Here is a 20,479-nt window from a genome sequence, read left to right on the forward strand (position 1 = left end):
CAGCTGTTGCTTTCTCCCGGTGGCAACAAACGTAATTCTCAAAAGCTTTACGAAGGGAACGGGCAATTACGTATATCCCTGGAAGCAGTCTAGTGACATTTCATGCTATTTAGCGCATGAACTCCAGGCTTGCGTGTAGTATGCTACACCAGTAGACGGTAGCACGCATTGGGGAACTTTAAGCACCCAAGCTTTTAGTATTAGCTCTTGGCAAATGCTGCTTTCGAAAATCGACTTTCAGACAGTCAAAAATTACACCATCTCCGGCTAAAGGTGACCATGAGGCAACGCGAAGCCGAAGCACTTTCACGATCGCGTTCCGTTGGCGTTCGCTGGGCATGCTACCGACCTCGCGTCGTGGAACGCGAAGAGGAACACTACGCGCGTCGTGTCTTCTCTTTAGCCTGGCCGTTAATTCTCACAGGGCGTGCGGGGAACGTGGTCGACAGGCGCGCGAGAGAGAGACAGCGTAGGAGAGGAGAGAGAGCGGGAGGGGACGCGCATGCGCTGGCGCTCATCGCGGCGCTGCGCAGGAGAATTTCGGCATGGCGAGCCCGCATTTCAGAGGAGCCAACTGAGGCAAGCGCTGGACTGAACGCGCGCAGCGCTCTACCACTTGAAGGAGAGGAGACTAGATGAGGAGAGTAGCGTATGTGCCGCGAGAGCAGAAGCGAGAACGCAAGAGAAGCGCAAGCAGGGGCTTGTAGAGAAGTGGGGAGAGTGACGCGCAGCTGTTGACGAGAGGGATTGAGGAGAGTTCCGCATGCGTAGTGTAAGTGCGGACTACTACGCCGCGTGCGGATTACCACGCCGCGTTACATACCCCCGAGCAAGAGATACTTCGCATCTAAAACCGACTCTCAGTCAAGCGAACGTAACGGTGACAACAGTTTTCCGCGCACCACTGGCATGCGCTCTCTGGTACCGGGCTAGCAGACGATGCGCGAGCGTCTCGATGAAATAGCCGCGAAAGACACATGCCTTCGAAATAGGCTGGTTGCCCAGAACGACAAGTGCTTCATGCATAGAGTTTCTTACAATGATACCTAGAGGGGAATCTGGCGCTAGTGTCTACGCGGGCTCCTTGAGCGGCGCTTCAACCACTATGGGAATGATGGGAAGTACAGGCTTCGGATTTGCTTCGGATGGATTAGGTTCTTGAGATTCGCGAAGCTTGTTTGCCGAGTGTAAAACGAAGCGATATGAAGTTATTTCCAAATAAAACTTTCTTCATTCTTTTGTACGTAAAACTTATTGCAACAAGTTTGCGTGACCGTGAGATGGAACTGAAACCTGGACAAATTCAACCACCAGTGTGTGTATTGTTCTGCAATTGTGTTCCAGATTTGGCATCATAATATAATGAATTACTTTCTTTACAACACTTAAAACAAGCGCGCTTCTCTTTCCCTCAAGTACGCATTATCTATTTATGGGAATAACAGTACCGTATTGAGTGACAACACTTAACGTATTATCTGCTGCGATGCCCGATGCGTCTGTCGAAGTGGCCTGTCCCCAACGCATCTCGTTTTGTTGTGAAGTCGAGTCAGAGGAGCGCGACGGTACGTCTACTTAGCTTCGCCGTCGTTTTGCAGTCGATTTGAAAGAGTTTTGACAAGTAGCGCTTATCACAAAACGTGAACTCTATGCAATTTCCTGCACTGGCATGGGACCGCTACATCTATGCGCAGCGGTTGAGTGCACCGACGCTTTGCTAAAACTGTCAATACAACCTGTAAAGCTGCAACGTGGCAGCAAAGCAAGAAACCTAGCGGTCTTCAGCCTCTTTGAACAACAAAGGCACTGCTTGAGTGCTTTGCAACGCACCCAACTGCCCACGCCTCGCGAATAACGAAACTGAAACTGTAGAAAAAGATCCGTAGACAGTTCGCTAGCTAACGGAATCCAATCCGAAGCCTGTACTTCCCATCATTCCCATGGTGGTTGAACGATCGCAGCGCCAGTTTCCTCTATAGGTTAATGTATGAAACTCTATGGCTTCATGATTCCAGTTTACAAGTTTCCATTATACTTTAAACAACGCGAATGCAGCCGAAAACTGAACCATACAGCAGCTTCGAATGCAGCCACGGCATTTGTTTCCGCGAGCGACGACGCGACGGCGGGTCTACTACGGTGGCGGCGCCCGGCGGCTAAAAGCCGCACTAACGCAGACGGTCGCTTCCCATTGCGGGAGAGGTTCTTTGCCGTACGTTCCACATGGGCCTCCTTTGCGCATGCGTGGCCACGCCTGGCAACCATGGGCAGCGCGCGCTGGCACCTAAAGTCCCTAGATTTTTCCCTGTTCTTTCGACTTTACTGGCACCCGCCTCACGCAAACGCCTTGCCTTGCAAAATATGGGCAGCGCGAGCTAGCAGATGAGGACCCAACTAAAAATGTCGCTCTACAACAGCCGAAATCAAGCTTAGAAGAATAGGAAAAAGGGACGAAGGCTCCCATGCGGGCACATTTGAAAGAAGTATTGGGCGTGCAGCTGCTACGATGGGCGATTATATGCGCTGCACGCCACCTTGCGGGATTCCGCAGAACTGATTTGCAATATATGTCCAGTTGCTTCGAGCTGTCGATGAATTCGCCCTCGCGCTGCCAATTGCTAGCTTCCTGGTTAGCTCAATTGGTAGAGCGACCGCCCCGGAAAGGCGTTGGTCCCGGGTTCGATCCCCGGACCAGGACGAATTTTTCGGCAACTAAGAGGCTTTATTTCTGAGAAATCCGTATGGATTTCCTTGTGGCTTCGTGCTACAAACCGGTGGTTGTCTATTTTCCCTTTCTTAACCCTTCCGCCACCTTGCGGGATTCCGCAGAACTGATTTGCAATATATGTCCAGTTGCTTCGAGCTGTCGATGAATTCGCCCTCGCGCTGCCAATTGCTAGCTTCCTGGTTAGCTCAATTGGTAGAGCGACCGCCCCGGAAAGGCGTTGGTCCCGGGTTCGATCCCCGGACCAGGACGAATTTTTCGGCAACTAAGAGGCTTTATTTCTGAGAAATCCGTATGGATTTCCTTGTGGCTTCGTGCTAGACAACCGGTGGTTGTCTATTTTCCCTTTCTTAACCCTTCCGCCACCTTGCGGGATTCCGCAGAACTGATTTGCAATATATGTCCAGTTGCTTCGAGCTGTCGATGAATTCGCCCTCGCGCTGCCAATTGCTAGCTTCCTGGTTAGCTCAAGTGGTAGAGCGACCGCCCCGGAAAGGCGTTGGTCCCGGGTTCGATCCCCGGACCAGGACGAATTTTTCGGCAACTAAGAGGCTTTATTTCTGAGAAATCCGTATGGATTTCCTTGTGGCTTCGTGCTACAAACCGGTGGTTGTCTATTTTCCCTTTCTTAACCCTTCCGCCACCTTGCGGGATTCCGCAGAACTGATTTGCAATATATGTCCAGTTGCTTCGAGCTGTCGATGAATTCGCCCTCGCGCTGCCAATTGCTAGCTTCCTGGTTAGCTCAAGTGGTAGAGCGACCGCCCCGGAAAGGCGTTGGTCCCGGGTTCGATCCCCGGACCAGGACGAATTTTTCGGCAACTGAGAGGCTTTATTTCTGAGAAATCCGTATGGATTTCCTTGTGGCTTCGTGCTACAAACCGGTGGTTGTCTATTTTCCCTTTCTTAACCCTTCCGCCACCTTGCGGGATTCCGCAGAACTTATTTGCACTACTTGCATAGTCTTTGTAAAACCAAGCCAAACATACCTTTCGCTCGTCATAATGATAGGTTTACAAGAACGAAACCTCAGGCGATTCTTTTTTCTGTGAACTCCGGTTTTCTGATGCCCTTCTAATGCAGTTACGAGGAATGTACTAATATCCTACATAATCCGCTGTAACATTATGATTGAATCAAGTACTTTTTGCTTCAGTATATTTTTTCCATATGTTAAAAAACTTCAAGGTATGTTTTCCAAGACATGTGAAAGAATATGAACATGAATTGTTTTCTTTTGCATGAAATAAACGCTACCCACGATTTTGTGCTCGGAAGTTTCAAAGGTACTGAAGCAATGCCACACTGACTGAGATAATTTTGCTAAAGTACAAGCGATATGTCGCACGCTCATATATTCAGCATCTCTTGCTCATGCTCAGCCCGATATATTAGAGTTTTAGCTAGTTACGGAAATACGGTACGCAAATATGCTACCGTATGACGGTAACGCTCCTCCTTTCCAGGTCGTCGACCTTTTGCCGGTGAAGGCAGCCCAACACCACAAAACCTTTTTCGAAATTTACTGTGCGGTGTCACGCCTCATTATTGCCTGTCAGCCCATGCATTCTTAACAATCCACCTATCGTTCGGGGGACGCACTAGTGCTCACTGGAACTGGGAGCGGACGAGCGAGAGAGGAGGAGCGCTACCGTAATCACATACCCTATTTGCGTACCGTGTTTCCGTAACTTAATAATATCTGGGGTTTAACGTCCCAAAACCACCATATGATTATGAGAGACTCCGTAGTGGAGGGCTCCGGAAATTTTGATCACCTGGGGTTCTTTAACGTGCACCTAAATCTAAGTACACGGGCCTCAAACATTTTCGCCTCCACCGTGTTTCCGTAACTTGCTAAAAGACTCTAATAGCGCACCGCGCACCTGCCGTGTCGTCTCTTCGGCGCCATACGAATGATTCTTGTCCAAACGTATAATCCGCGTGCAAGTGCTGACAACGCGAGGTCAACGAGCCTCCTAATCCCCGAAAGGATCGTGAGAGGTGGCGGACCTCAACCTCTGAAGTCCTGCGCGGTCAAGGGGACATTGAATTTTGAAGTGCAGGTGTGTGCTCATCATTTTGACCCTACCAAGGTTCCGGGATTGGTGGAATCCTGGTGACCGCGTGGAGAGAGGGAAAATGGGGTGGACCTCAATCTGATCATTTAATCCGGTGCTGGTGCACCGGAGAGCATCATGCCTGTTCCCTGTGATCTGAATAATGTAAATACTTGTATATATACCTTTCTTCCTTCCATCAACTTATCCCGATGACTGCCCAACAAGACACCAACCCGTGTTCGCACCGGCCACGCAGCCCGATTTCTAACAAAGGCTTATAGCGCAGCAAAATGGGCATATATCTGAAGTGTGGTAGCCCGTAATTTGTAGTAATCTTCCAATTTCGTAAGATTAGAAAACTGATTAGCACAAATGAGTGGTACCACTTTAAGCACAAATTAACACTATTTATGTTGTGATGGGTTTTTTAATAACAGTAACTACTAAAAACAAAGGTCACCCCCCCCCCTCTCTCCAGTTTTTTTCAAGCGACCCCACCCCCCCAAATTAGTGGCTGGATCCGGCCTTGGGTAGAAGTAGACGTGACGCAGCTTGTCTTCGGTGCTGCAAGTGTTAAAAGCGGCGACACGGTCGTATATTTCAATCCTGGTTTCCGAGTCTTCGAATGATGAACCGCGGAACGTTGGCGGCTCCCTGGGTTGCCGGAGCACTCGGTGCAGGCGGCACAGTGGCTGTCATCGTCGCTTTGGTCGGTCAGGGTCTTGGCTCGCCGGGTCTTTTCAGGTAGAGGCCCGTACTGTGGCGGTAGAGCTTGTTGCCTGCGGCTTGCTCGCTGCTCGGTATTGGCGTCGATGTCTTCTTTGCGACTTGTTCTGTGTTCACGGCTTGACGGGGGCGTCCGAAACATGGACGAACAGCACCTCCACCAGATGTCACGGAGTCGTGACGTCGACGAAGGCAGCAGTCGGCGTGTCCAAGATGAAACATTTTATTTGGCCGAACTTGTGGCCAGGAAACGGAAAGTCAAACTATGGCCATACACACTGTACACTGATAGCGGTGAACAGAGCGTCGGCCGTCGAAAAAACTGATCGTTGCTGGGACGCGCCGGCTTTTATACATCACGCATCGAGCTTTCCAGCCTTATCACTGGTGGTCGCGCAAGCTCTGGAATAATCTTGACTATTCGCGTCCTGTGCGCAATGTTAACAAAATGATACACTACAATCGCGAAGCTTCCCGAACACTGCGGCGCGGTCAGTCTCAAACGTTGCTAACCGTCCACGCGGGTCAAAACCGAATACCTCAAAATAAAACATGAAGCGGGTGTGACAATATGGATGGATGCTATGAGTGAGGCTTGGGGTGTGTTAAAGCATTGACGAAATTGCACTTCTATTGGAAACGCGCCGAATGGGATAGTCGTAGCAACGCCGCATTTCTGCTTTTTTTTTTTCGAGCCTGGTGGCACTCATGTCACCGCCCCGTTATAAAGGGGACGCTCATAGTATCCATCCATTCATCCAAGAGCACTGTGAGAGGAAAGTGTGAAAGATAAAAGGCGCGGTCATGTAACCTCTGTGATGTCATTCTTCACTTACTCGCGCCAACACACCGGGACAAGAAGTAAGTCTCTTCTCGTCCCTGTGTGTTTGCGCGAGTAAGTGAAGAATGAATTTGTTCCAACTAGGCCGAGTTGCAGTTTTTCTCCGTAAAGCGTTTGGCGGTAGCTCAGTGGGATAAGCGCCCGCCAGCCATCGTTCCGGCACCGAGAGGTCATGGGTTCGACTCCTGTCAACAGAACTTTTTCTTATTTTTTTTCTTTGCCATCTGATTGCGTACATTTTGCTGACGTACTTCCGTGGCGGAAATACGTCATGAAAGTCTTGGTGGACCCCGGCATAAAACACTTTCATGTTAATAATGACATGCATGTCATTGCGTCATGACTTACGTACCGGCCATTTCGCGCGCCTGGTATACACCAAAATTGGTGCTGTGTGACGTGACTCTATGACGAACATATGTGACAGGTGGCAATAGGGAGTTTCAGCTTGTAACGTATACTTCTTTACGTTACCGTTACCGGATTACGTTTACCGTTTCACCGGAACTCGAGTTTTAGTACAGATTTTTAGCTGCCCAAACGTAAACCTTTACGTTTGCGCAAACCACTAAGTGGTGATGATAACTGCATTTAAACTACATTTAATTTAGATAATATTGAATTACGCTGCGGCAAAATCATAAGAGAGGTTTTTAGCGTGTGCAGTATCCCGGTATAAGCGAATGAGTGTAGCAATACATAGCTTGCATTGACGTCACCATGGCCGCCATCTTGGGGGACCAGCGGGTTGAGACGCTCCGTGAGCTTTTGTTCGAGCGCGTCGAGCAAGAAACGGTGACGGCTCGCCATCAGATTAGTGCCGGTGCACCCAAGCATCTTTCACACCAAAACCCCCGCGTTCCTTTGTGTTCCCCCTTGGCGCGGCTGGCGAACAAAGAAAGCGGGGACAGCACAAAAGAGCGCTCTGCACTGACACACTCTAATGAGATAAAAAAGTCACGGTGGCCGCCATCTTGGGTGGACCAGCGCAAAAGAACCGGTCTCTCACGTCACGTGCAGGCATGTATACCGGGTTACCGGGCGATGGTGTCGACATCTTTGGACGCTTTGTGCAACCACAGATCGTGGCACGTTTGTTTTCGCTTAGTGGTTCTTGATGGGGGAAATGATTAAAAAAGGCAACTCATATCGTAATTATGCCCGCTGCAAGGGGCCATTTACAGTGGAAGTAGAACGCCCGATGTTTCTGAAATACGAAATTTTTGCTTGCCTGGTACATCGTGGCCCCGCTAGATGGCGCCACCTATCCAGCCTGTCAGCGGTGTTTAGGCCTCTCACGTTTGCGATTCGGGATTCTAGGTCGCTCTAGCCTCGGTAATCCGGCTGAAATTAGGTGATCGTAAGTTGCGCTCGCACGTCCGGCTTATATTTGAACTCGGCGGCTGGAGTCTCCGCGAAGCGGATATCGCGAATAGCCAGGGAACGATGGTGGACTTGCGAGATAGAGCCGTGAACGTAAAGCCTATCCGGCGAGTAGTTTACATTCCGCAAAAGGCATACGTTCCGTAAGGTGATTCGCAGACTCCATGCGGTATCCGGTAACCGGTAACCGGTAACGTAAAGAAGATACGTACAAGCTAAAACACCCTAATAAGAAAATAGTGACTTGCATGTCATGCATAGCATGGTTACATGCCCACGCCATGGTGAACTCGCGGTCGTTTTTCATGCTTGATATACACCAAAATTGGTGTTGTGTGATGTGACTATGTGACGAACATTTGTGAAGTTTTATTTTGAAAATAGGACTGATGAACAACACTATAGTACTTCAGAAACAACTTTCTGACGACTACAACTCGTAGAATATTAGCAACAGCTCTATTTCTAAGCTGTCATCGGACAGCATGCCTCCCTTCTAAGTTCTCAGTGAATGCATTCGCAGCTACTGTAAATTGGCTTCCACAGCAACGTCGAGCGTCGCCACTGCTCTTATCGCAACTGGGGGCATCCACGGCCACAACACTGCCGCCCCCGCTTCTGCGCATGCATAGAGCTCTCGGATTGCATCTGTGGTGCGTCGCAGTGTAACTATTGCTGACTAGCAGTGATCGGGCCGAATGAGGAGCGCATGCGTGCGCCTGCCCTTGCCGCCGCCGCTGCCAAATCTGGCGACAAACTGCCTTCGCGGGCAGCGTTTGCCCCCAGTGACGCATAGCTCGGCCACGCGAGCGTCGCGCCCAAACTTGAGCTTGGGTTCCCTATAGGCTCTCGAAGGACGCATTAGGTGATAGTACTCCTGTTGTCAACACCCGGCAGGCCGGTAGCAGTCCACCGCTGCGACATAAGAATAGCTCGCTGGCGCAAATAATTGTACCATTGTGAGCATTGTGATAGTGCTGTTAGCAACGTGTTGATAAGTGTCCATTTCTGGGTTTTGTTATCGTGGTATGTAGGTCAATTGGCTCTTGGAAAGAGCAAAAATCAGGTTGTTAGTATATCGTGGTTGATAAACCAAAAAAAAAAAGAAAAAAAAACGATCATTTCTCTTTGACTATCGATCTGTCATTTGTCAAGTTTAAGCGCATTTATAAGGCTGTTTGGTGCAAAATAAATCCAGTTGTAAGTCAGCGCTCGTGTGTGTTGTGTGTTCTTGTCCATTGTCTTCCCACTGCTATGAACCAACTCGCCCAGACCAAACTCTTACTGATTATTGAAGCTGCGACAATTCAAGAAAAAAAAAAAGGCGATTAGTAAACCTTCAATAAAGCTATACCCCCATGGAGTTATCATTCTTGCGGGGAGCGAACTGTCATGCACGTATTTCCTAACACTGAGTGACATAAATGATTACGTGTTATCATTGTCAAAAGAACTTTTCGACAGCATGTACTCGCGCATGTGCAATTCTGTTTGTATATATACATGTGTGTTCCATCGAAATAAAATTCACTTGTAAGTCAGCGCTTGTCTTCGTGTCTCTTCTTCGTCCGTGTTTCAGAGTGCGCTGCAAGTTATTATGCATTATTATTACACCAGTCGTTTTACTAAAAAAATTGATCTTTTACTAAGAAAACTTGAACACTGGCGTTTATAGGGTAACTTATGGTGCGACGGAACGTCAGCCCTGACGTTAGAGTACATACGTCAGTGTTATTGAAATTATGTGCACTTTATGGTGCAATCGTGTGAATGTCGCACGTAACTTTCGTTAATCTATTCCACCGGGGTCGAGCAATGCTAAAATATAGCTTGCTGAATCATAGGGATACGAATGCAATGTTTATTAGACTGCTATAAAATCGGAGCCAACACTGGAACCACAGACGTTAATATGATATGATGCCTGTATTGTAGGAGTACATATGTTGTATGTAGTGTTTATTGCTTTCTTGTAAAATTAAGCCATCACCACAAACACAATTGACGTTGCACCGAAGTTACGCCTGCATAGGCTGTTTTAAATGCGAAGCATTTCTTAGCGAACCTCTGGCACTTTGAGCGTTTCTATCTACGTATCTATCTATCTATCTATCTAGCCGCCTACGTCTGGGTGCTCTCATGATCGCCTCCTAAACTTGGTGTAGCCCAAAATTTGCATGGGAGGGTAAGATGATTTGACGAATATGATTGTCGGGTCATGACATGAATAACGGTAAAATCCTGTTGTGCACGTCGTCAAACCCTTTCCACTAGACACGTGTGGCACATACCCGTTTACCACGGGCCGGGGTGTACGGGTATGCGCCACGGGTGATTGACAGTTTATATCTACCCAGGAATGGCGAGAACAGACATTCGTACCTAAATGCTAGAGCATTAAGGAAAACCAACATCGGCAGCGTTGACTAAACGATTGGAAAGAGTGAAAATTAGGATCCCAGCAGGAATCGAACCCAAGCATTCTGCGTGGCAATCAGGTACTCTACCACTGAGCCGCGCCAGGTCTATAAACTGGTTTGGAAAAACAGCCTACGCAGGCGTAATATTGGCGCAACGTCAATTGTGCTTTTGGTGCTGGCTATCTAATTTTACAAAAAAGCAATGAACACTACATGATACCCTACGATGTGTACTCCTACGATACAGGCGTCATATCAGATTAACGTCTGTAGTTCCAGTGTTGGCTCCGCTTTTATAGCACTCTAATAAACATTACGTTTGTATTCCTATGATTCAGCATGCTATATTGAAGCATTACTCGACCCCGGAGGAATGCATTAACGAAAGTTACATATGATATCCACATCACCGCAGCGTAATGTGCACTTCGTCCACCAGAACGGCGCAGTCTCCTCTCCATTTCTTACGAGGCTGGGCGATGGCCTCATGCAGACCGAGGATGATGCCAGATTGATTGACAGGCGCTTTGTAGACTAGGCTACGTAGGCAACATACGCCCAGGTAGTCTACGAATACGACAAACACCATCCACTGATGTTGGTCTACGTAGCACTATCCAGGCCTACCAGCCTCGGCAGCCTATACCTCACCAATATAGGCGTGCGCACAGGGGGACAGGGGGGGGGGGGCGGCCGCCCCCCTTATTCACCTAAGAGGGGGGGGCGCAAAGTCAGCCCCCACATTGAGATAAAGGAGGGGGCGCTGCGACACGGAGGGGGGCAATGTCAGCGCCATACAATGACATAATTGGAAGGGGGGGGCTGCAACAAACCTTCCTCCCCCCCCCCCCCCTGAAGGGGAACCTTGCGCACGCCTATGCTCACCAACGTGAAGGGTGGCTTCAGGTTCCGACATGTCGCTGGTTCTGTCGACAGACGATTTGTCGACGAAATGACCGAGGCATCCACGAATTCCAACAGCTCTTCTATACGACATACTTCACTACACGTGGACACCTCGTCACCACGATCACGACCGGATCCTATAACAAGTCATCACCAGCTGCTGGTGCTCACTGATCACGGTGATGATGCCTTTGTTCAAGAACTGTCCAGAACTTCTTGCACACATGCACACAGGTTCGTGAAACGTGCGTGCGTTGTCTGTACACATATAAGCACTACATATCAGCTTACCGCTTCCGGTGTTGGTAATACCCGCGTTGCCATTGGCAGCGTTACCCAACCGTAAACAACTGGTTATGTAACACATGTGCGGCTCTTCAACATATATATGTGTGCTTATAAAATTTATACAAATCTTTGGCGTCATTTTGTAACGTGCGCCCAGTAAAAAAGTTACGCCACAGTAACCTACCCGCCGCAAGCTTCGCATAACATCGACTCCCACGGTACGCGGGATCTGCCGAATTTTTTTCTTCATAAAACACGTGGACAATGTCAGCACTAAGCGTTGAAGCTGTCAGTATTTCGTGCTTTTCGGCTACACGCTGTTATCTCCGCTTGCGCTGCAGTCCAAAACGCACAAAACGAAGTGAAATCAGTTGATCGCGCACGATAGTCATGCGAGACGAGGCAGAACGGGCGTGCGACTGCATGGCAAAGCAAGGTGGGAAACAATGCACAACTGATGTCCCTCGTGTGTGGAGCGATCGAGAGCTCCTCTCTATGACGTCACGGGAACACACTGCTTGCGTCGTGAATAGACGGATGGATGGATGGATGCTATGAGCGTCCCCTTTATAACGGGGCGGTGACATGTCTGCCACCATGCTCGAAGAAAAAAGAAAAAAAAAACTTCCTTGTTTCATGCTGGCCTTATGCAAAATTGCTGCCATCTGTCGGAGGTTTCACGAAGCTACCGACTTGGCGCCATCTTGGAGGCTTGTGTCTGAATCGTATTGCTGTCGCTGCTATAACTTCTTGCTTGTTTCTGCTTTGGTAGTGGGAAACCGGGGCATAAAAACGTCAGACGAGTGTGTAACGGCATGTACACACGTTACCGGCAATTCCTAGTTATCACGTTGACAGTTATTACATGTAAATAGCTGTCTCACAACGAGAAGAAGGTACAGGTTTCTCACCGAGTCACGTGTAGGCCTGCCGTCATTGAGAATGAAGCTTTGCTCTAGGTTATAAATTTTGTCTGTCTGCTTTCAGTGTAACGAATAAAGCGTTGTTAGCTATCTGAATACCCTGCGTGTAGTGTAGGATGATTGGCAGGAGGCTTCGGCGCGCGACACGGCTAGGCACAGTTATCATGGTAAGAAAGTGCTGTTGACCCATTTCAAAGTGGACATGTGCTCGTAAATAACACGATACGCCAAAAATATTCGCGTTCACATCGTCACTTTCGGGGTCTAATGGCGCCTTACAATTTCAACCCGTTTCCGCAAGGCAGTTTTGCGTCGCCGACTGAACGCTTGCGAACCCACCTCACAGTGTAACCAACGGTAACGCACCTACGGTCGAGTGTAACACATTTGCCGGAACAGCATTTTTTTCAATTTCATACGAAAAGTGCCACACACAAGCATCTGTTAACATTTCGTAGCACACAGGTGTGGATACAGGATTTTTCCGAACGGGGTCAGCTGCTGGGAGAGCCTGACGTGCTCTTCCTGGGGTACGTATAAGTTGAAAAAAGTAAGGGAGGGCGGTCAGGCCATCCGGGCCGCCCCTCTGAATTTGGTAGTGATAGCACATGAAATGCTTGAAAAAATACGCATAGTGGAGCAATACGCACACAAAGCATCCCACCAAATGCTACCTTGTTAAGCTCCACAATCGAAAACCAACTACAAACAACACGCTCCAGCACAATCGGTCCGTTCGCTGAGAAACGATGACGCACTCGACCGACTTGTCTAACATGTAGTTTATCGCAATGTAATAAACAAGGTAATGTGAACAGCAGCCCAGGCGCGCGCAAGTAGCCACGATGCAGCTTTGAAGCTCGTGCACAAAGCCGCGGTTTGTCTGCACCTGCAAGCGCACGGCGCGAAAACTGTCTGGTTCCGGCATGACACGAAAAAAGTGTTCTCTGACGAGTGCCGATGCTATTACATAGCGCATCTATTAAAGGGGTCATGAACCACTTTTCCAAGTAATGATCTAATGGCCTCAGTATCGGAGTGTACTGCCTCCCGAATCGATTGCCGCAAAAATTTCTCGAATCCGTCAAGAATCAGCGGAGTTACGGGGGTTTGGCGCACGCTCCCAGCGCTTTCTCTCTTTTCTCGTGCCGACGAGCGCACTGGAAGCTAGACAGGGAGGGATGGCATGGGGGAAAGAAGTTACGCCAGCGCGCGTCATGAAACGCGATCGCTCTCCCGCTGTGATTCGCTTGCGCGAGTGTGGCTACCGTGTACTGAGGAGTGCGGCGCCGGCAAGTGGCGGCACCCCGCGGCAAGAAGCGCATCTGATCCGAACGCCGCTCTCGATTTACGTCGGCTATCGGCCAATAAGCATGCTATGTCCCTTGCGACGTACAGCGGACAGACGCCCCGCCCACCGACGAGAGTGAGAACCGGCCTCTGTTTGAAAAGAGGGTGCCTGGGGAAACGGCAACTTCGCGCTCCGCTTGTGGCCATTACGCGGCGCGCACGACTGTAATATTTGGCAGAGCAGTTCATAGCCGTGTCAGCTTTCCGCAGGATGTGTTTTTTCAATCAGCCCAAGGGGTGCTTCATGACCCCTTTAAGAATGGCGAACGTAAACACGGCGTTAGTCGTGAGCAGTAGCCGGAGCAACGAAACGATCTGCCGCTTCTCGTCGGCAGCGAGGAAATGTAATAACGTGGAGGTTAGTTTCCTGTGAACTTTTATTCAGCACTCCAATTTCCTCAGTCTGAGCAACATGGCTCACAAAAATATGTCGGCATTGCCGTTCCTATCAACCGCCACACGTCGATACGTACGCTCCGTGCGTGCACATGCGGAGCGCGCTTAGCCTTCAACATGGCGGAAATGCGCACGGCGGCCGCTAGATGGCAGGAGATTTTGCATTAGGTCTATTGTGCCGAAAAAACGGGAAACGCCAGGAGAGAATAACGTGCTCGTTCTTTGTACTTTCAGAGATTGTTTAGGGGGCTTTTAACGCGTACACGCTCGTGCAGACAGCCTCATTGAACAGACCAGAATTCTGCCTGCACCGTTTGGAATGTCCACTCTGGTGACAAGCGCACGGCATGAAAAAACGGTGATTCTATAACCCCCTTCCCCACCCCCGCCTGTCGTAAAGAAAGCAGAGAAGGAACACACGACAACACATGAACAACGACTCGCCGAGCCGATGAAAGAGGCCAGTCAAGTGAGCACGGCGCATCTGAAGCTTTAAGCAAAGCCCCACAATAAATTGAGGGACTTTAGGTTTAGGGGGCGATGGTAGCGCCGCCAACTTTGAAGCGTTTATCGCTGCTTCGCTCTTGGCACTTGCCGCGGCCTATGTTGGACCTATACTCCTTCATTCTAGTACAGTAGTAGTTTTAAGGCACTTTTTACAGGGTATTTAGGAAAACTACAACATTGCTTCGCTGGTAATACTAGGCTATCGAGGAAAATATTTTCGCCGAATTTTCGTAAGGGAAGCTCTCGTATATAGTGTTAGAAGAATTTATTAAAGTGAGGGAGAAGTACAAGATATACACATTTTTTTAGAATAGTTAATGTTCCAGTGTATATTTCATTTTTGGTTATAAATTTGTCTGATGGTTTGTACATCCTAGTTTACGTCACAAGAGATTTTTTTTTACGATTTTAGCTGGGAAAATGCTTTTCCTTTATGTTTACCCACAAACTGCCTCTGAAATCCCAGCGTACTTCCAATTCTCATTAAAAAAAGAAGGGCACTTTATTGCACACTCGCAACTCCAGTGTAATTAGCCCGCAGTGCTGTAGCTAATTCAGCAGCGTCGATGACAAACGCTGTAAAAGCAAGGCCGCATGTCCACGTTTTGGTGCTCTTCAACGGTGTTTCCTACTTTTTTCATCGGCGATACATAGCAGGAAGAGTCAATAATTGACAACGTTCGTGAGAAGGAAAACAAGGGTTTTTAAACTTGCAGTGCGACGAATTGCCACTCTACAGGCCATGTTCCCTGAACGTTTGTTGGGAACCTCTACGTAGCTTTGTTTTCTTCTTCTTTCGTGTTGACCGTCCACGCTCGGAGCAATCAAGCCCAAGAGTGGCGTGTGATTATATATATATGTATATATATCAATAAATGAGGACGTGTTCTACAGTAAATGACGCCGCTGGCTTGTTTTCCAGCAGCAGCAGCGCGAAAGACACGGAGCCGCGATTTTGTGCGCAGCCCACAAGCACGTCACCGTGACTATGAACTGTTTCCGGTCCATAGGGGGGGGGGGGGAAGGCAGTAAAGGGAAGGTATTGATGAAGGAGGGAGGGTGCACGGATATTAGTGGCACAGAATTGAGCACTGAGCGCGCACAAGTTGGTGCGCACCCCGAGAAAACAGAAAGTTGGTGTTCTAAGTTAATTAGCTTTTTTTTTCGCAACTGTCGCGTGCTAGAAAATGCTATTCGCGCGCAAGAACGATTCTTGACGTGCGCCTGCACGTTCCGCCATTTACATACAGTCCTCAGGAGCAATGTCCGTCGTATACGTGTAGTGCTCACGCTCTCCCTCTTTCTATTCCCATTTATCCTACACCACTCCGCTATTGTCGGGTAGCAAATCCGAGCTTCCCGACTTTTCTCTGCTCTTTATATCACCTGCATATCTCGCAATAAACCTCTTGGGCAGCATCGCGTTGTACTAAAATGCAGCGAAAGAAACTCCTTGTATGCAATATTAGCGTAAGGTAACAGATTTATTGTACGATGGGGCAGAAGATGATTGAGTGTAGAATGTCTGAAAGTAAAAGAAATTCTCAGCAGGACGTAGCTATAGCCCCAAGTGGGGTAGCAAGAACAAAATGTCCGAATAATCGTTCTGCATTTCGTTGCACGCGTACGATTCGGCATTGTATAGAATGTGCACGTTTTAACCCGCTTCTGGGGGTTAAAAATTTGTGAGCAGCATACTATAGAAAAAGAGAGAATAATAAAGTAGAACACCCCCGAAAGTGTTACTGTCAAAATGGCAAGGTTAGTTTCCGTCCAGACGAGGTATTGTCCAACTTATCGATGACATACGAGCAGCACTGGCAAGAGAAAGTATTTTTGCACCATAGAAAGATAAACATTAGTCATCATGAGTAGCATGCCTTTTCCGTGGCGCCATTCCCTAAAGTAGCGACGCAAACGTTTGTCTTCTCATCGGCATTGCATACTTGCTATGCAGTTTCTGTCTGGCACATCTCAATGATCTTTTATATTTTGTCATCGCAATAACCACGGGTCTTGTTGTGCTCCGACGGCGCCATTTTCTCGTCGGCTTAAGTGAATATATCTTCATATTCTTCATAACCCTGGCAGTTTTTAACCAGCGTTACCCTTCACGGTTATGGTGCTTCAAGGGGCACTGCAACACTTTTTCAGCGTGGCCAGAAAGCGCTGCCGATCGGTAGTCGAGGCTCCTGAGAACATGTGAACCAAACATTATAACGCAGCACGCGGCCTGTAATTTACATTACTTCTCAAAGTTAGCTAGAAATTGCTCGCTCTTCTCTCGACAAGTGATGCCATAAACCCAAATGACCACGCCATAAACCCAAAGTCCACGACCACTGGCTGATTTGAGCATCGTGAGCTGCATAGTTGTACCGCGGCCCCCGCGGGATGCCGCTATGTGCCCTCGCGCTCGCTCGCGATCACACTGAAAGTAAGCCGCGCGTTCGAAGTAAAAAGAAAGTAAAGAAGTGCTCAAGAAAGCGCGCTGCCGAACGGACGCATCTTCTTCCCGCTTAAAGCGTGCGGCAAGTCCTTGTAACACCGATCGTACTTGACGGCTTGTCAAAATTTTTGCGACAGTCGATTCGGGATGCAATGAACTCTTTTAATAAAGACATTCGATAATTCATTAGAACGAGAGAGATAGATAGATAGAGAAACAGATGAAAAGGAAATTTGGCAGGCAGGTTAACCTGGTACTAGTAACCGCTTGCTACCCTGCACAGGGGTGGGGATTTGAAATAGGGGTCGGAAAGAGGACAGAGAGAAAACTACAATAAAGAAGAAAAGAAAAAAAAAAATTCGCACATGCACACTCATGGAAAAGTGTTGCAGAGCCCTTTAATGTAAAATAACCTTACTGCCACAGAAGTTACGTGCATCAGCAGGTGCGACGTGCACTTTCATTTTCCCCTGATTTATCATTTCTCTATTTCAACAAAATAATACGACTCATTTACCCTATATATGCTTTACATGGTCCCTGGTTTCTGCAATTCCCTTCCCTTGGCGCCCCATTGTGTAACTCTAACAGCCAACTCGTCATTCGCCCTGCTTATTACGAGGCCTGACCAGCTCTATTTATCTTAACTGAAGTATCGGCGGCTCCCGTTTCTCTATTCCAGACTGCTATCTTCCTCTTTCTTATTGCTAAATCTATTATTTTGAGTTTCATACCTGGATGCGCTGTCTTAAGGTTAATATAAAACTCCTTTGTTGTTTTAGGCGAAAGTTGTACGCTTTTCTTTTTAATGATATCATTAAAGCTGCTGGTTATGACTTTGTAATGCCATGTCCATCGTATGTGCTCCAACTTACTTGCATTTTGTTTTTCATTTTCTTTTGTAATTTCCTTCTTACTAGCCAGGTATAATGTGACTAATAGGCTTAAACATACATAATCTTTGACCAACGCGATAGGCTGGCTGCCAATTGCCCCCCCCCCCCTCGCCTCGAAATATCGTTTTCTTTCAACAATACCGCACCTTAGTCTGCCGGATACTAATTTTCGAGCTGCTGTTGCTCGTTCTAGGCCAAAAGTACTCATATATTTCTTAGAAGTGATCTCCAGCATTTCTGAGCAGGGTAAAGCCATTTGCAAACCACAGGTTGCTGAAATGTTCCCCCCATATCCCCACGCGTAATCTATTCCAGCCAATAGCTTGAATACCTCTCCTAATCATTCAGAGAATAGCATTAGAGCAACTGTGTCCCCTCGCTGTGGCCTTCTCCTTAACAGCTATGTTTCGGCTTTCTTTTCATTCATTTTTTCCCCTAAAGCTTGTCTTTCGCCATACTGGAAAAGAGGGTCTAAGATACACGAACAGATTGATTCGTGCGAATGTGTTGGTGTATCTTTGACACGTTTTTGCACTATGTAGCTCTGAAGGTGCACACACGTTTGTTATGGCATTGTCTTAGACTTACTGTGCTCCTTGCCTATGCAACGACTTCATTGCGTCTCATAAAAAAAAAAGAAAAAGTAAGAGCCTTTTTTTTAGCAAAAAAGCAGGGAGACTGTGGTGTTTTTTTTTTTTTTACGGAGACTGTTTATTCAACATGCGATGGTAATGGTGGTAATTGCTTCTTATATACACTTGATTTCTGCATAAGTCTATCGCAAAACTCGATGCAGTCATAATCAACCATTCGGTGTATGTGGTAGCCCAATCGGTCGATTGCACTATACGCTAAGTACCATGCGACTGGGCGGAGGCTACGCAGCCAGTCACTCCCACGGAATGAGCATCGGAAAAGCTAGTTAGGGGACCAGGCGCGCTTTTGTGCGTGGGTTACGCTTTCTTTGTCACTTGGCAAGAGGGTGCAATGCGCACCGAAAATGCCCGCTGCGGCTGTCCAGTTTTCAGGATTTGTTGACGCAGCTGCTGGGCCGTCGACTTGCGTGGTGTCTATGGGGACTTAGCGTCGAGATCTAAAGGGCACCTGCATAAAAGGGCAGCTGCATTTTACTTCCGTGGCTAAAGTAGCGGCGCCTGCCGTGTTGAACTCCACACTTTTCTGCCGTCCAAAGGAAAAAAGAAACGTTGAATAAAAATGCGCCCACACAGCATTGGCCGTGCAGTGAACTTCGGCTTTTCGGTCGCGAACCACGAGGTAAATTAAAAGACCCTGGCTCCGTGAACTTCGTTTGGAACACCGAAATAGAGAAGGCAGGAGTTTAACCAGGTTCAGATCTCGGATTCGCTACCCTGCACGGCCGTTATTCGAATACTGTACAGCTAAGAATATTCGAGACAAACAAAAGTTGGTGGGAGGAGTTGGATAACGTGGACGTTCATATATAAGGCCAATAATTCGTTAGTACGGCGCTGCGCGTCACCAGGGGCGCAGGCGTGCGCGCCATATAATTGTCTCACGCGGAAGGATGAAAAATTCATCTCTAGCCGCGCTACTTCCGCAGATACCTAATAAACTCTACGCGCACGCGCACGCACGCTGGCAATCCTGTCGCCCGCCGGCAGCATGCTGCAGCGTCCGCTGGAAGAAATTGCGTTCCTGTGCCAGCCTGTCGTCGCCTTATCGAACGGCGAGCGAGACATTCGCTTTTTTTTTGCCTCGCCGTCCCCGGTCCGAGCTTGTCAGGATTTGGCTGTCATTGGCAACGAGGCTGCCACGCGCCAATGCAGCGAGTGAAATTACATGTTATTTCGATGCCCCTAACCGTATACTGCGGGCAGCGAAATACCTGCTTATTTTGCCCGGCATACAGAATGAGTATTCATCGCCAAATCACCGAAACTCGATACGCATTTCTTACATCGGCGGCGAACAAAACGAGACGCGAATTCACGTTTCCCAGTTATGCTCCGTACCTCGCAGTGCGTTCGTCGGTATACGAGCGCAATCTGTGCTTTTACGACGGAGAGCCCTGTAAAAAGACACACACACACACATGCACACACACACGCACACCAGGATATAATTTTTGTAACATTGCACATATCATACGGGCGAGGACCGATGATTAACTTCGATTTTGCTCCCAGTCAGTGGTCATGATGAAAAATTTGACGCAGCTTCACTGACTTAAAAAGGAGAAGACTGGTTAAACGGCGGAGCTGGTGGCATCACATTGCTATTTCATTACTTGACTATGCTCTATAGTAGTTTTGCCACCATCTGCACTGTCTAACCAGTCTTCGCGACTTTAAAGGGACACTAAACTAAAGCAACGAAACAGTTTGGATTGATAAACTGTGCTCTGAAAACTCTAATGACGTCGATTTCACCATCATATACCTACTAATCGAGGAGAAAATCAAGGTCAAAGTTTCACTTTTAAATTTCGCGCGCGGAATCTCCGCGCGTGACGTCACGGATTCCAAAGTGTATTTTTCGTATTCTGACGGCATTGGCTCAATGAAATTTTCTGAAACTTGGTGTATTAAATCTCTGGTCTCCTCAAAGGACAACTCACTTCCTCT

General features: G+C 48.1%; 4 non-coding genes across 4 annotated transcripts; all 4 read left to right on the top strand.

Moving 5' to 3' along the window:
- Window positions 1-2,624: 2,624 nt before the first annotated feature.
- On the top strand, window positions 2,625-2,698 carry Trnas-gga (transfer RNA serine (anticodon GGA)). The gene has a single exon. It is a non-coding gene; the product is annotated as a tRNA-Ser (tRNA).
- A 204-nt stretch (window positions 2,699-2,902) lies between these two features.
- Window positions 2,903-2,976, top strand: Trnas-gga (transfer RNA serine (anticodon GGA)). The gene has a single exon. It is a non-coding gene; the product is annotated as a tRNA-Ser (tRNA).
- A 205-nt stretch (window positions 2,977-3,181) lies between these two features.
- Trnas-gga (transfer RNA serine (anticodon GGA)) lies at window positions 3,182-3,255 on the top strand. Its single transcript has one exon. It is a non-coding gene; the product is annotated as a tRNA-Ser (tRNA).
- A 204-nt stretch (window positions 3,256-3,459) lies between these two features.
- Trnas-gga (transfer RNA serine (anticodon GGA)) lies at window positions 3,460-3,533 on the top strand. The gene has a single exon. It is a non-coding gene; the product is annotated as a tRNA-Ser (tRNA).
- The last annotated feature ends 16,946 nt before the right edge of the window (window positions 3,534-20,479 follow it).

The sequence above is a fragment of the Rhipicephalus sanguineus genome, chromosome 5, assembly GCF_013339695.2.
Source record: "Rhipicephalus sanguineus isolate Rsan-2018 chromosome 5, BIME_Rsan_1.4, whole genome shotgun sequence".
NCBI lineage: Eukaryota > Metazoa > Arthropoda > Arachnida > Ixodida > Ixodidae > Rhipicephalus > Rhipicephalus sanguineus.